Source organism: Arachis ipaensis, chromosome B09, assembly GCF_000816755.2.
Source record: "Arachis ipaensis cultivar K30076 chromosome B09, Araip1.1, whole genome shotgun sequence".
Classification (NCBI taxonomy): Eukaryota; Viridiplantae; Streptophyta; class Magnoliopsida; order Fabales; family Fabaceae; genus Arachis; species Arachis ipaensis.
The window spans coordinates 9,295,410-9,311,354 of NC_029793.2; the positions used below are offsets into that span (position 1 = coordinate 9,295,410).

The 15,945-nt window shown below is 37.4% G+C and overlaps 1 long non-coding RNA gene across 1 annotated transcript in view; it reads left to right on the forward strand.

Moving 5' to 3' along the window:
• The window catches only part of LOC110266550, a 28,985-nt gene continuing 14,455 nt past the window's right edge, over positions 1,416-15,945 (forward strand). The window contains exon 1 of the long non-coding RNA XR_002353956.1: positions 1,416-3,283. This is a non-coding gene — a long non-coding RNA (uncharacterized LOC110266550). The remainder of the gene's footprint in view (positions 3,284-15,945) is intronic.

The window sequence follows — 15,945 nt, forward strand, 5'->3', positions numbered from 1 at the left end:
ATCTATCATATTTATTAACAATTAAAAACAAAACAACAATGAAATAGATCTTTCATTAATGATGACCTTAAACTATATTTTTTATACTTGATCCTACATAGAGTATAGAGAAAGCAAATGTGACACTAAAATCTAAGCTCTGTGAATCCGTGTGAATCCGTGGTCATCATATTAGAATACGAGTAATCATTCATAAAACTATCCTCTACATAACCCACCCCATAATTTAGTAAGAAATTCATCTTTTTTTTATCCAAATCTTTCCTTCTACCCTAAATCCTAAACCCTAAATTCTATAAAGGCCAGAAAAATCGTGTTTCTTGGTAATTCAATTGATTTGGACATAAAACACAATCGATTTAGTTGTGTATGTTATAATCATGAAAAAATAATGTATCTAATTTGTATATATAAAATTTTGTTTTATTAGTTATGGCAGTCTTTGTCATGTATTAAAAGTATATAGATATTATTTGAAGTATAATTTTTAATATATTAAAAATGTTCAATTAGCTACGATTGAATAATAGTAAAAGTTACACATCTTTGAAACAAAAATAAAAAATTTCAATGTTAGCTGTAACACCCTAACTATTGAATAATAATAAAAGTTACACATTTTCAAAACAAAAATAAAAAATTTCATATTAGTCACAGCAAATATTTTATTCTACATCACAATTCAATCTATTGTGTTACTATGCCAATTGATTGAATAAGAAAATATCCTTATTTTTTTTTTGTGAAATAATTCAATTGATTGTGTAACTATTTAAATCGCTCTACTAAGAAACACGATTTTCTAGAAGATGTAACAGATCAAGTTTTCTGAAAGATGTAATAGACCAAGTATAAAAAATCTTGTTGATCTGCATGGTCAAAATATTTATGAAAATCACGGTTAATGAAATAAAGGGTAGATTTAATAATTAGATAATATATAAAGAATTAAATTGTAGTTAAAATTAAATAACAATTATTAAAAAACTTGAAAAAAATATATTTTATTATTAGACCATTTAATGGTCTAAACGTTCTGAGACTGTCAAATCTTATGCCATATTTGTAAAAAAAATAATAGTTGTAAACGAGTAACAATGAGATCATGAGTAAATAAATGGAGTTGTTACACCACAAAATTCATATATATTTGTGGGTGTTTTTTAGTGAGTAAAAACCTCAATAATATATTTTATCTATGTCCCGCCTTGTGCATGCAGCAACCCATTGGCCAGCGGCAAACCCTTAAATGGAGCTCAGTACCGCGACGGATTAGTCCTTGACCTGCCGGGTTGGGGGATACCGTGGGAAACCAAAAAAAAAATATATTTTATCTATGATATTTTAATAAACTCTCACAAAATAACTAACAATAAAACACATTGTTACCACTTAAACTATCGGATAATTATAACTCTTTTCAAAAACCAAGAGAACACTTGAAGAGAAATAACAGAGGATGAGAGCTCACTGAAACTCTAAGACTGTGATAGCTATCTCCACCGCCATCTCCGCCGCCTTCGCCGTCTCCTCTGCCATTGCTGACGTCGTCACTACTAAATTTCATCTCCTTTATGCTGTTGCCAGAAAGCTACTGAGATCGAGTCAAGACGCCTCCTTTATCAACACGTTTCTAGATCTTGTCGCAATGCCCAAGCCTCCGAGACCAAGAGAAAGCACCTCTTCTGTCAACTCTCCTCCACCAATGACTCTCGTGTTCTCCATCGGCATTCTCTCGCTTCTATATGCTCTTCTTCGTTCCACTCATTCTCAATTTTCGATTCTCTTTCTCTTTTTCCTTTTTATTCATTTTCTTTATTTTTCATTCTCAGATTCTGAATACTTTGCTATATGATATAACAGTCAATGAGTTTTATTATCTCTTAATTGATGAACATTGTTTCAAATTCGCAAGCACTCCAAGTGTTTGATGAATTGTTTATTCTCTTAATCGTTGTAATGATACTGTGTCTTATTTGCTCCCTGTAAATTAAATCTGACCATAGCATAGATTAGACTCTCCTGATAATAGCATTTTCCCTATTTCGTGTTATACTGCAAGTGGCAGCAACTATACTATATATTTGGCCACTATATATTTATAAGCAATGAATTTAGTATTTCATTGTAATGAATTTTTTGTTTGATCTATTCAAGTTCAATTCCCTGAGTATATTGTGATCTTTTCAGGTTCTTGTAGTGTTATAGTATATATAGAAAGTTTTGTTTGTTATTCTTGTTTATAGTTGAGTTAGTAGATTGAATATTAAATCCTAAGAATTTTTCTGTACAACATTGTTAGACAGATAGCTGATGTTACTAGAAAGCATAGGTGGATCAGTGTTAACAATGAAGTTACATATTTTGGTTTATCTTTTGAGGTGAGTATTCTTGTTCTCAATGTTATCATCTTTTGAGGTGAGTCATCATTGCTTCTAAGAAATTTGTTCACTCCATTATTTTTGCAGTAAGTTTCTGTAATTTACCTCTATAAATAATCTTGAACTTGGATAATTATGAAAGTTCTGTGATGATTGATTTTCTTGCATATTCTATAATCCAAAGTCCAAATATCATGAGTCTGCTTCATATGAAGCTCCTTCTAACTTAGGTTCAAATTCTTGCATATTCTATAATTCCTTGGATCTAGTAGCTTGTAGAATTTTATTATTTATTGATATTAATTATCTGTCTTTTCTTTTTCCATAGAATGTCAAAGTGTATTTTAGAAGAGGTAGAGCTAGAGAGATGCTTGGCTACTATACCGATACAATTGATGATAAAATCTTTCATTCAGTTTAGACTTGTGTGCGACAAGGATCTGCATAGGCTACTATATTTCTTTGTTTACATCTTTGTTCGATTGTTGCTCTTATTTTCATATGAAAATTTCAGAATTTTCCAAATCATAGGTGAACTATTTTTCTTTGCAGATTTTCAACATGCCTTGGTACTTGAACCAACCAACAAAATGGCATCCTCCACTGCCGAAAGATTGAGGAAACTATTCCAATAGATATATCATTCTGTCCACTATATGTGATGGCTTTGGTAAGTCGTCGTTGGCTGCCAAATGCTTCCAAAAACATGAAGGTTTTGAACCTACTCATTTCTTGTTATAGTATTCATACAACATTGTGTTAGGTGGTGTCAGCAAAATTATACTTATTCTTTGTTCTTTAAGGGAAGAAAAGCTAGTATTGTTCAAGTTCTACATCACTAGTGTTATTGCCAAAAGTAATATAAGGTCATTAGGATTGTAATGTACTACAAGTAATGTGAGGTACAGTTAAGGGTGTTCATGGTTTGGTTAATCCAAAAATCAAACTAATTTTTTGGTTAACAAAAAATATAGTCTTGGTTAATTAACCAAATTAGTTGTACATAATAAAATCAGTTATTAACCGGTTAGTAAAATTTGAAACCGATTTTTAACCAGTTATTAAAATAAAACCGATTTTTACACTAAAAACCGATTTTTATACTAAAAATGGGTTTTTATACCAAAAAATTGGTTTCTACACCTAAAAATCAATTTTTACACAAAAATTAATTTTTTTACATACAAAAACCCAGATTTTTAACTTTTTTTTTCAAATTGAATTTTTTAATCTAAAAATTATTTTTTCTTTTTAAATGATACGAGTAATATTTGTAAATAATGAAATCCCTTCCATTGCTTCATTCTTTTTTCTAATGTAAATAATTTTCTTTCTAAATGATACAAGTAACTTTTTCTTATCTCCTTCTCTCCATTTCTCTCCTTTTCTCTCCCCCTCTTATCCTTTCTTCCTTCTCTCTCTCTTTTCTTCCCCTCTTTTTCTCCTTCCATCTCTCTCTTTCTCTCCCTTTCCCCTCCTCTCTCTCTCTCTCCCTCTCTCCCATTTCTCTCTCTATTCCTTCTCTCTCTCTTTCTCTCTCTTCCATTTTTCTCTCTCCTCCTCTCTTTCTTTTCTCTCTCTCCCACTCCTCTCTATCTATCTCTCTCTCCCCTTCCCCTTTCTTTCTCTTTATCCTTCTCTCCCTCTCTCTCTCTCCCCTTCCCTCTTCCCTCCTCTTTCTCTCTCTCTCTCCCCTCCTCTCCCTCTCTCCTTCCCTCTTCCTTCCTCTTTCTCTCTCTCTCTCTCTATCTATCTCTCTCTCTCTCTCTCTCCCTTCTCTCTTTCTCTCTCTCCTTGTCCTCTTTCTTCTTCTCTCTCTCCTCTCCTTCTTCTCTCTTCTCATCTCTCTCTTTTTTTTTCTCTCTCTCTCTCTCCTCCTCCTCTCTCTCTCTTCTCTCTCCTTTTTCTCTCTCTTGCTTTAGAGAAAAAAGAAAAAAGAGAGAAGAGAGGGATAGAGAGTGAGAGAAGGCTGTGAGCGAAAGAGAAAAGAGAGAGTAAGGAAAGAAAGGGGATAAGGAGAGAGAAGGAAGAGAGAAAGACGAGGAGAGAGAGAGAGAGAGAGAGAGAAAGAAGAAAAGAAAAGAGAGAGGAGCGAGAAATAGAAAGAGAGAAAAGAAAAGAGAGAGAGAAAGAGAGGTGATGGAGAAGGAGAAATGAGGGAAAGGGAAGAGAGAGAGGAGGAAGAGGGCAGAGAGAGGAGAGAGAGAGAGGAGGAGGAGGAGGAGGAGATAGAGGAGAGGAGAGAGGGGAATGGAAGAGATGAGTAGAGAGAGGAAGGGAAGAGAGAAAGGAAGAGAGAGAAGGGAGGGGGAGAAAGAGGGCAAGGAGAGAGAGACAAAAAGAGAGAGAATGAGAGAAAGAGAGAAAGACAGAGAGAGGAGAGAAAGAGAGAGGGGGAGAGTGATGATCGGATTTTTGACGGGTTAGAATTTCACTAATGAAATCTCGTTACAAGTATAGTCTCTAAACCAACAATAATCCTTTCATACAAAAATTTGTTTGTCACAAGTACAAACCCCTAAAATCTATAAACTGAAGTATTTAAACCTCGGGTCGTTCTCTCTAGGAATTGCAATAAAGTGTCCTTGTTATTGGTTATGAGGTGTGTTTTGGGGTTTTTGAGATTTTAGACAAGAAATATAAATGGCAAAGAAAATAAACTAACAACTAACAAAGCTCTTGGCAAGATATGAGAACTAGAAGTCCTATCCTAGTTATCCTCCTCAATTGTGACCACAAATTGTCCATTGCTACCACTTAGTTAACCTCTAACCACGGAGAAAAGTCAAGTGGATAAATCAACTTGATTCCACAAGTCCTAGCCGACTCCCAAGGGAAAGACTAGCTTTAGTTGTATCCAAATCAATTAGCAACTTCTCATTATCAATCAACAAATGAATTAGATAACTCAAGTGTCACTAATTACTCCACCTAGGCCAAGAGGAATAAAATCTATACTAAAATCCAACCAAGCATTTCATCAAACACTTGGAAGGTATAAAAGGAAAGCAAAGTAAATTGGCAACAACAATGGAATCTAACAACAATTATTGCAAGGAATTAATAACAACAATCAAAAGAAACACAATTACCATGAATTACCTCAAATTGAATTGAAAGAAAATAGAATGAACAAAAGTAGATCTACATCAAAACATAGAAACAACATAAAGGAAATTGCAACAAAAGAATAGAAGAATTATGAATGTCACAACAAAGGATTGAAGAGTAGAAGTAGATGAAAGTATGAATTAAAACCTAGATCTAAGATTATTGACCTAAACCTAATCCTACTCCTAATCCTAGAGAGAAGTGAGAGCTTCTCTCTCTAAAAACTAAACTAAAACTAAGCCTAAAGTGTAATGTGTGTTCTCTGATGAGTGAGTGATGCCTCCCCCTTCATTCCTTAGTCTATTAAGCCTTTTCCCGCCAAAAACTCAGCTCCAAATGGGGCCAAAAACCCTCCAAAATCGTCAGGCACGTGTTTGACTAAAGGAATCACGTGTGGCCTTCGGTGCGTACGCGCCCCTGGAGCTTTTCGCAATCCGCGCGGGAGCGCACCGTGCGCGCGCGCGTCCATGAGCTTTCTCCAAATCTTTGGCTTTTCATGATTTTTCCACTTTGTATGCTTTCTTTTCACTCCTTTGATCCTTTTCTAGCCCTTTTCAATCTGAAATCACTAGCAAACACATCAAGGCATCTAGTGGAATCAAAAGGAAGATTAAAACTATCAAATTAAAGGTCTACAAAGCATGTTTTCACATTTAAGCACTAATAAGGAGACAATCACAAAACTATGCTAATTCATTGAATAAATGCGAGGAAAGGTTATCAAAATGCTCTAAGTTCAACACAAGATAAACCCTAAAAAGGGGGTTTATCAACCTCCCCACACTTAAATCTTAGCATGTCCTCATGCTAAACCAAGAATGAAGCAAAGGGTATGACATTTATTCAATGGAACTAAGCTATATGCAAACTAGCTAAGTGCAACTACCTATCATGAATGCAAATGCTTGGTCAAAACAACTCAACTTCCAAGGAAGCATTCACAAGCATAGGACTAAAGTAATGAAAATCAAAATCCAACCCACAATTGAATTGAATTATCAAAAGGATTTACAACCTTGTATGAATATAAATGATAATGGTGAAGACATGTAATTGAGCGATCGAACCTTCACCGGATGTGTATCCGCTCTATTCACTCAAGTGTTTAGGGGTTGATTCACTCAATTCTCCCCTAATTATGCTTTCCAAGATTTGCTCTTCATCTAACAATCAACAATCATTCAATGCATGCATACAAATATCATGAGGTCTTTTCCATAAGGTTGTAATGGGGTTAGGGTTAAGGTAGGGTCATATATGGTTAAGTGGACTAGAATTTGAATATTTGATGAGCTTAAACCTTTCCACCTAGCCTATGATGACCTATACAATTAAGTACTAACCTAACTACTGGTACACGGAATCGTGATCTCAACACTTCTTCACAACTCCGTGCAGCTGACCAGCAAGTGCATTGGGTCGTCCAAGTAATAAACCTTACATGAGTAAGGGTCGATCCCACGGAGATTGTCGGCTTGAAGCAAGCTATGGTCATCCTTGTAAATCTCAGTCAGGCGGATTCAATTGGTTATGAGGTTTTGATAATTAAAATATAAATAAAACATAAAATAAAATAAAGTTACTTATGTAATTCATTGGTGGAAATTTCAGATAAGCGTCTGGAGATGCTTTGTTGCTTCTGAACCTCTGCTTTCCTATTGCCTTCTTCCAACCATGAGTTATTTCCTTCCATGGCAAGCTGTAGGATCCTCTCAGTGAAAATGGTCCTCTACGGTTTCTGCACGGCTAATCAACTGTTGGATTTCTCGTCTCGGATGAAAAATACCAGGTACAGCTACCGCATAGCTAACATCTGTCGGTTCCCGCTAGCGTCAGAATAGGATCCATTGATCCTTTTGCACACTGTCACTTGCGCCCAACATTCGCAGGTTTGAAGCTCTTTACAGTCATTCCTTTCCGGATCCTACTCGGAATACCACAGACAATGTTTAGACTTTTCGGATCCCAGGAATGCTGCCAATAATTCTAGCCTATACCACGAAGATACTAATCTCACGGACTCGGTCCGTGTATTAGATATCCAAGAGAATATACTCCGACTGTCGTCCAATGACTACGTTGAAGATCATGTAGACCGCTTTGTGGTTGTCAGGCACGCGATCTTGGCTAAGCGAGTAACAAAGATTGGGTGATTGTCACGGGTCACCCCTTCATTCTGACTTAACTGAATTAAGTACGAGAGTATATGTTAGAGAAGAAGTAGGCGTGAATTGAATAGAAAAACAGTAGTAATTGCATTAATTCATGAAGAACAGCAGAGCTCCACACCTTAATCTATGGGGTGTAGAAACTCTACTGTAGAAAATACATAAGAGAAAGGTCTAGGCATGGCCGTGAGGCCAGCCTCCAATGTCTAAGGACTAAACGTTCCAAAGATAAAAAAACTGGATACGAATACAATAGTAAAAAGTGCTATTTATACTAAACTAGTTACTAGGGATTACAGAAAATAAGTAACTAAGTGCAGATAGTGCAGAAATCCACTTCCAGGACTCACTTGGTGTGTGCTTGGGCTGAGCACTGAGCTTTACATGTGCATAGGCTGTTCTTGGAGTTAAACGCCAGCTTGGGTGCCAGTTTGGGCGTTTAACTCCAATTCTGGTGCCAGTTTGGGCCTTTGCATTAATCTTTGAGGAACACCAGAGCTCCACACCTTAATCTATGCAGTGCAGAAACTCTACCATATGAAAATACATAAGTGATAATGGTTCAGGCATGGCCGAATGGCCAGCCCCTATGAAAGTCTAAGATAGCATAAAACTGATCAAAGATGTCTAATACAATAGTAAAAAGTGCTATTTATACTAAACTAGTTACTAGGGATTACAGAAAATAAGTAACTAAGTGCAGATAGTGCAGAAATCCACTTCCAGGACTCACTTGGTGTGTTCTTGGGCTGAGCATTGAAGCTTTCTCGTGCATAGGCTGTTCCTGGAGTTAAACGCCAGCTTTGGTGCCAGTTTGGGCGTTTAACTCCAATTCTGGTGCCAATTTGGGCGTTTTACGCCAAGATATTTTAGGCTGACTTTGGACGCCAGTTTGGGCCATCAAATCTCAGGCAAAGTATAGACTATTATATATTTCTGGAAAGCCCAGAATGTCTATTTTTCAACGCAATTGAGAGCGCGCCAATTGGGCTTATGTAACTCTAGAAAATCCATTTCGAATGCATCAGGGTCAGAATCCAACAGCATCTGCAGTCCTTTTTCAGTCTCTGAATCAGATTTTTACTCAGGTCCCTCAATTTCAGCCAGAAAATACCTGAAATCACAGAAAAATATACAAACTCTTAGTAAAGTCCAGAAATGTGATTTTTTAATAAAAATATAATAAAAAGTAGCCAAATCATACTAAAAACTATATAAAAACAAAGCAAAAAAGGTATAAATTATCCGCTCATCAACTACCCATCCTTCACTTTTCACATACTCATGCATTTCTTTTGATTTTCCCAACACTTATGCATTGACTCTTTTTGGACTTTACTTTGGGGCATTTTGTCCCATTTTTATTGTTTTTCTCCTTTTTCTTTCTTTTTTTTCTATATATTTATTCTTTTCTTTTTTTTCTTTTGTCTCTCTTTTTTTTTCTCATTTTTTTCTTTCTTTCAAGCTACATACAAGAACATTAATGCATAAGATCTATACATTTGATCAATACATGAGTGTGCATCTAATTCCCAAATATATAAACACAAAATACCCTTTTATCCCAACCAATGTTCCCAATCTCCCCAAACTCGAATATAAAACACTCTCACTAGTCTAAGCCAATCAAAGATTCAAACAAGGGACTTTATTATTTTTCCACTTTAGGCTTGTAATGTGCTAAAATAAAGAACAATTGGGTTAAGCGTAGGCTCAAAATTGGTTGACAATGGAGAGTAAAAGGTAGGCTATTTAGGTAAGTGAGCTAATGAAATAATGGCCTCAATCATATAAATGCATGAATACAAGGAATAATTGGACATAAAGAATTAAACAAATTAAGGATCACAATCATAAGAAAAGAATAATTTCACACAAGAAGGAAAATAAGTGGTTATAAAATGTAACCACACAATAGGCTCAAAACTCACAATCTTGTGTTCTTAGCTCAAAACATGATCCACAAAGGTATAAAATCCATACAAGTTTCACAAAAATTTTTTCACTCAATTGGGGTGGTGCCCTTTCTTTATAAATTCCTTGAAAAAATTCATTGTTTTGATTAAACTTATTCTAAATGCAATGTTGTGATTAAGAATTTCTAAAATTCCTTAGTTTACCCTCTTTTTCAATCAAAACAAATTCTTTTATGCACAAAGGGTTTAACTAGGTTTTCAATAATTTAAAACATTTTCCAAATCATAACCACAAGGCTAAAATGTAATATATACAATAAAAGTGTGCAATAACCAAAACAAAAGTATCCACAATAGCAAATATATACAATAATCTCAAAATAGTGCAAAATAAAGCAAAATATAAAGCAAAATAAGATGAACTAAGTGATAGTGTCTGAAAATGTTCACCAAATCCACCGACGGCTATGACGGTGATCTTCCCACACTTAAGATGAAGCATCGTCCTCGATGCTACTAATCGGGCTCATGGTGAGGGTCAACCGTCGTATCTGGCTCTGGCTGGGGCATTGCCTGGGGAACTTGCTCCTCGGGAGGCTGCTGGGTCTCCTGAGTAGCCTGCGTCTATGCAGGAGCCTCCNATCCTCGTGCTCTGCCTCGTGATCCTCCTCATCGGAAGCGGGAGAGTCGGGGAGAGGGGGTAGCTCAATGCCCTGTGATACAAACACCTGGTCTATGTGATCGAGACGTCTCATGATATGATGCTCGCTACGCTCCATGAAGTGAAACAGGCGCTGTACTAGCTGATATGTTGGCTCGGGTGCTGGTCGTGGTGGTGGTAAAGGTGGTGCTACTGCTGCTGACGAAGAAGAGGGTCCTGCTGCTACTGTGGAAGATGAAGGTCTAGCTGCCTCTACTGCTGCTCTAGCTCGAAAGCGATGCCTGGAAGGGGGCTTCTCGTGCACCCACGTACCCTACGGAATAGTAACTTCCTTCTCATCGTCGTCTGGGGGTGGTGGTATCACGTCATCATCCCTCCATGGGGCACCGGCTAACTTAACCATCGTAGTGACCATGGTAGGAAATGGTAGAAGGCCGCGGATGTGTGCTTGCCACATGCCTCTCCTGATCAATCGGGGGTAATAAACCTCCTTCCGCTCCATTATACAGCCAATCAGAAGAAGCATATCCATCGGAATCTCAGAAAAATAGGTAGTAGGAAGGACATAGTGGGTGAATATCTGCTGCCAAGTCCTAGCCTCTCTAGACAAATAAGCAAATAACATCCCCTTGGGCCTTTGGTTGTTAGAGTCCATCACCCAAGGGGCTTCCGGTGTGGCAATAACGTACTTCAGCGCCTCATAGTCAAAGGTCATAGCATTTATTGTTGTCTTTGCCTGCTGGTAAGCACATGTGTCACCAGTCCGGGGTAGACAATGCAAAACACCCTCAATGACAACCTCAGTCACTAAAACCTGCCCGCCCCGTAAGTGGACTGACTCAAGAGTCATGCGGAAGAGGTTGCAGTAAAACTCCTTGACCCATGAAATGTTTATCCTCCCCAAATCTCTATCAACAAACCCTAAGCCCAATCCCTGAATACGGGCATTAATGGAGCACCTCAAATCATTGGAAAGGGCCAATTTCTTCTCAATGTTTAGCTTTGTCTTTCGATAGGTGAGGAAACGAAGCTCACAGTAAAGATTGAGAAATGTGTATGTGTCAGTGGGCGGTAGCAGCTGATTCTATTTATCCACTTCATTAAGTGGATTCTTTGCATAGTTAGAATAAGGAGAGAGGGTGGAGGCTTGAGATTTCTTCCTCTTTTTTGATGTGGTAGCCTTTTCTTTTCCTCTATCGGCCATCCTGAAAGCAAATATGATATATAAGCACTTAGCCAAGTAGAGGCATAGCAAGCATGGAATTATACATTCATGAAGTGAGTTAAAAGAATGAAAACTTGGAATGCAAGTGATGAGCGGATAATTTATACGCTTTTTGGCATTGTTTTTAATATGTTTTTAGCATGTTTTAGTTAGTTTTTATTATATTTTTACTAGTTTTTATTTAAAATTAACTTTTCTGGACTTTACTATGAGTTTGTGTGTTTTTCTGTGATTTCAGGTATTTTCTGGCTGAAATTGAGGGACCTGAGCAAAAATCTGATTCAGAGGCTGAAAAGGACTGCAGATGCTGTTGGATTCTGACGTCCCTGCACTCGAAGTGGATTTTCTGGAGCTACAGAATCCCAATTGGCACGCTCTCAATTGCGTTGGAAAGTAGACATACAGGGCTTTCCAGCAATATATAATAGTCCATACTTTTCTCAAGATTTGATGGCCCAAACCGGCGTTCAAAGTCAGCATCAGAATTCCCAGCGTTAAACGCCGGAACTGGCACCAAAGTGGGAGTTAAACGCCCAAACTGGCACAAAAGCTGGCGTTTAACTCCAAAAAAAGTCTCTACACGAAAATGCTTCAATGCTCAGCCCAAGCACACACCAAGTGGGTCCGGAAGTGGATATTTACGTCATTTACTCATTTTTTGTAAACCCTAAGCTACTAGTTCTCTATAAATAGGACCTTTTGCTATTGTATTTGGAGTCTAATCTTTGAGTAGTTCTATGCTACCTTAGATCACGTTTTGGGGCTGGCCTCATGGCCATGCCTAGACCATGTTCTTATGTATTTTCAACGGTGGAGTTTCTACACACCATAGATTAAGGTGTGGAGCTCTGCTGCACCTCGAGTATCAATGCAATTACTATTGTTCTTCTATTCAATTCAGCTTGTTCTTGTTCTAAGATATCACTTGTTCTTCAACTTGATGAATGTGATGATCCGTGACACTCATCATCATTCTCACCTATGAACGTGTGCCTGATAACCACATCCGTTCTACCTTCGATTGAGTGTTTATCTCTTGGATTCCTTAATCAGAATCTTCGTGGTATAAGCTAGAATTGATGGCGGCATTCTTGAGAATCCAGAAGGTCTAAACCTTGTCTGTGGTATTCTGAGTATGATTCAAGGATTGAATGACTGTGACGAGCTTCAAACTCGTGATTGTGGGGCGTTAGTGATAGACGCAAAAGAATCACTGGATTCTATTCCGACATGATCGAGAACCGACAGATGAATAGCCGTGCTGTGATAGAGTGCGTTGAACATTTTCACTGAGAGGACGGGATTGTAGCCACTGACAATGGTGATGCCCAACATACAGCTTGCCATGGAAATGAGTAAGAAGGATTGGATGAAGACAGTAGGAAAGCAGAGAGACGGAAGGGACAAAGCATCTTCATACGCTTATCTGAAATTATCACCAATGAATTACATACGTATCTCTATCTTTATTTTATGTTTTATTTATCTTTTAATCATTCATCATCCATAACCATTTGAATCCGCCTGACTGAGATTTACAAGATGACCCTAGCTTGCTTCATACCAACAATCTCCGTGGGATCGACCCTTACTCACGTAAGGTTTATTACTTGGACGACCCAGTGCACTTGCTGGTTAGTTTTGCGAAGTTGTGATAAAGAGTTGAGATTACAATTGAACGTACCATGTTGATGGCGCCATTGATGATCACAATTTCGTGCACCAAGTTTTTGGCGCCGTTGCCGGGGATTGTTTGAGTTTGGACAACTGACGGTTCATCTTGTTGCTCAGATTAGGTAATTTTATTTTATGTTTAAGCCTTTTTACTTTTTATTTTCGAAAAATTCAAAAAAAAAAATTTTTATTTGTTCTTCAGAGTTCTTAAGAATGAATTCTAGAGTTTCATGATGATCTGTTGAAGTCTGGCTGGTTGTGAAACCATGTCTAATCTGTTGGACCGAGGTTTCAACTTATCATCACAAGAGCTTGTTGATTCCTATCAATTTTGCTATTGTGAGCAATGATCTGCTAAAGCTTGGCTGGCCATTGGCCATGTCTAGTGTTTTGGACCGAAGCTTTCTTTGAAAGCTTGGCTGGCTAGTAAGCCATGTCTAATTCCTGGACCGGAGTTTTAGCCTAACATTGCAATGATTCCTGGAATTCTTATTAAAAATTTTGAAACCTTTTCTTTTCCACCCAATTTTCAAAAAAAAAAAAAGGGTATACAATCATAAAACCAAAAATAATTTTATGTTTCTTGTTTGAGTCTAGTGTCTAATTTTAAGTTTGGTGTCAACTGCATTCATCTAATTCTCGAAAAATTCATGCATTATGTTCTTCATTGATCTTCAAGTTGTTCTTGATGATTTCCTTGCTCTGATCTTTAAATTCTCTTGTTTTGTGAGTTTTGTTGTTTTTCATATGCATTCTCAATTTGTTAGTGTCAATAGTATACAAACTTCTAAGTTTGGTGTCCTGCATGCATTGTTTATTTGATCTTAGTTGCATTTTTATTGTTTCTCATCATCAAAAAATTCAAAAATATTTTTCAAAACTATGTCTTTTCAAGTCAATAATACAGAGAATTGAAGATTCAGAACATTCAGCAAAGGAATCAAACAGAAAAAGCTGGGCGTTCAAAACGCCCAGTGAAGAAGGAAAACTGGCGTTTAAACGCCAGCCAGGGTACCTGGCTGGGCGTTTAACGCCCAAAAGGTAGAGATTTGGGCGTTAAACGCCAGAATGGGCACCATTCTGGGCGTTTAACGCCAGGATGACACAAGAGGGAAGATTTTGTTTTTAATGCACATTTTTTTTAAGTTTTCATAATTTTTCAAAATCAAATCTTTTTCAAATCATATCTTTTCAATCATATATTTTCAAAATCAATTTCTTTCTATTTTCAAAAATACTTGATGACAATTAATGATTTGATTCAAGAATTTCAAGTATGTTGCCTTTTTTGTTAAGAAAGGTTTAATGTTTGAATCATATCTTTTCTTGTTAGCCAAGTCATTAATTTTAAAAATCAAATCTTTTTAAAATTGTTTTTCAATCATATCTTTTTAAAACCATAGAAGATCCTCATCAGTTTTTAGCTGAATTCTCGCAAATCTGTGATACTGTCAAGACCAATGGGGTTGACCCTGAGGTCTATAGACTTACGCTATTCCCTTTTTTTGTAAGAGACAGAGCTAGGATATGGTTGGATTCACAACCTAAGGAAAGCCTAAACTCTTGGGAAAAGCTAGTCAATGCCTTCTTGGCAAAGTTCTTTCCACCTCAAAAATTGAGTAAGCTTAGAGTGGAAGTCCAAACCTTCAGACAGAAGGAAGGTGAATCCCTCTATGAAGCTTGGGAAAGATACAAACAATTGATCAGAAAGTGTCCTTCTGACATGCTTTCTGAATGGAGCATCATAGGTATCTTCTATGATGGTCTGTCTGAACTGTCCAAAATGTCATTGGACAGCTCTGCTGGAGGATCTCTTCATCTGAAGAAGACGCCTGCAGAAGCTCAGGAACTCATTGAAATGGTTGCAAATAACCAATTCATGTACACTTCTGAGAGAAATCCTGTGAATAATGGGACAAATCAGAAGAAAGGAGTTCTTGAGATTGATACTCTGAATGCCATATTGGCTCAGAACAAAATATTGACTCAGCAAGTCAATATGATTTCTCAAAGTCTGTCTGGAATGCAAGCTGCACCAGGCAGTACTAAGGACGCTTCATCTGAAGAAGAAGCCTATGATCCTGAGAACCCATCAATGGAAGAGGTGAATTACATGAATGAACCCTATGGAAACACCTACAATCCTTCATGGAGAAACCATCCAAATCTCTCATGGAAGGACCAATAGAGGCCTCAACAAGGCTTCAACAACAACAATGGTGGAAGAAACAGGTTTAGCAATGGCAAGTCTTTTCCATCATCTTCTCAGCAGCAGACAGAGAACTCTAAGCAGAACCACTCTGACTTAGCAACCATGATCTCTTATCTAATTAAAACCACTCAGAGTTTCATGACTGAAACAAGGTCCTCCATTAGAAATTTGGAGGCACAAGTGGGTCAGCTGAGCAAGAAAGTTACTGAACTCCCTCCTAGTACTCTTGCAAGCAATACAGAAGAGAACCCAAAAGGAGAGTGCAAGGCCATAAACACAATCAACATGGCCAAATTTGGAGAGGAGGAAGAGGCAGTGATCACCACTGAGGAAGACCTCAATGGACGTCCACTGGCCTCCAATGAGTTTCCTAATGAGGAACCATGGGAATCTGAGGCTCACACTAAGACCATAGAGATTCCATTGGATTTACTTCTGCCATTCATGAGCTCTGATGAGTATTCCTCCTCTGAAGAGGATGAAGATGTCACTGAAGAGCAAGTTGCTAAGTACCTTGGAGCAATCATGAAGCTAAATGACAAGTTATTTGGTAATGAGACTTGGGAGGATGAACTCCCTTTGCTCACCAAAGAACTG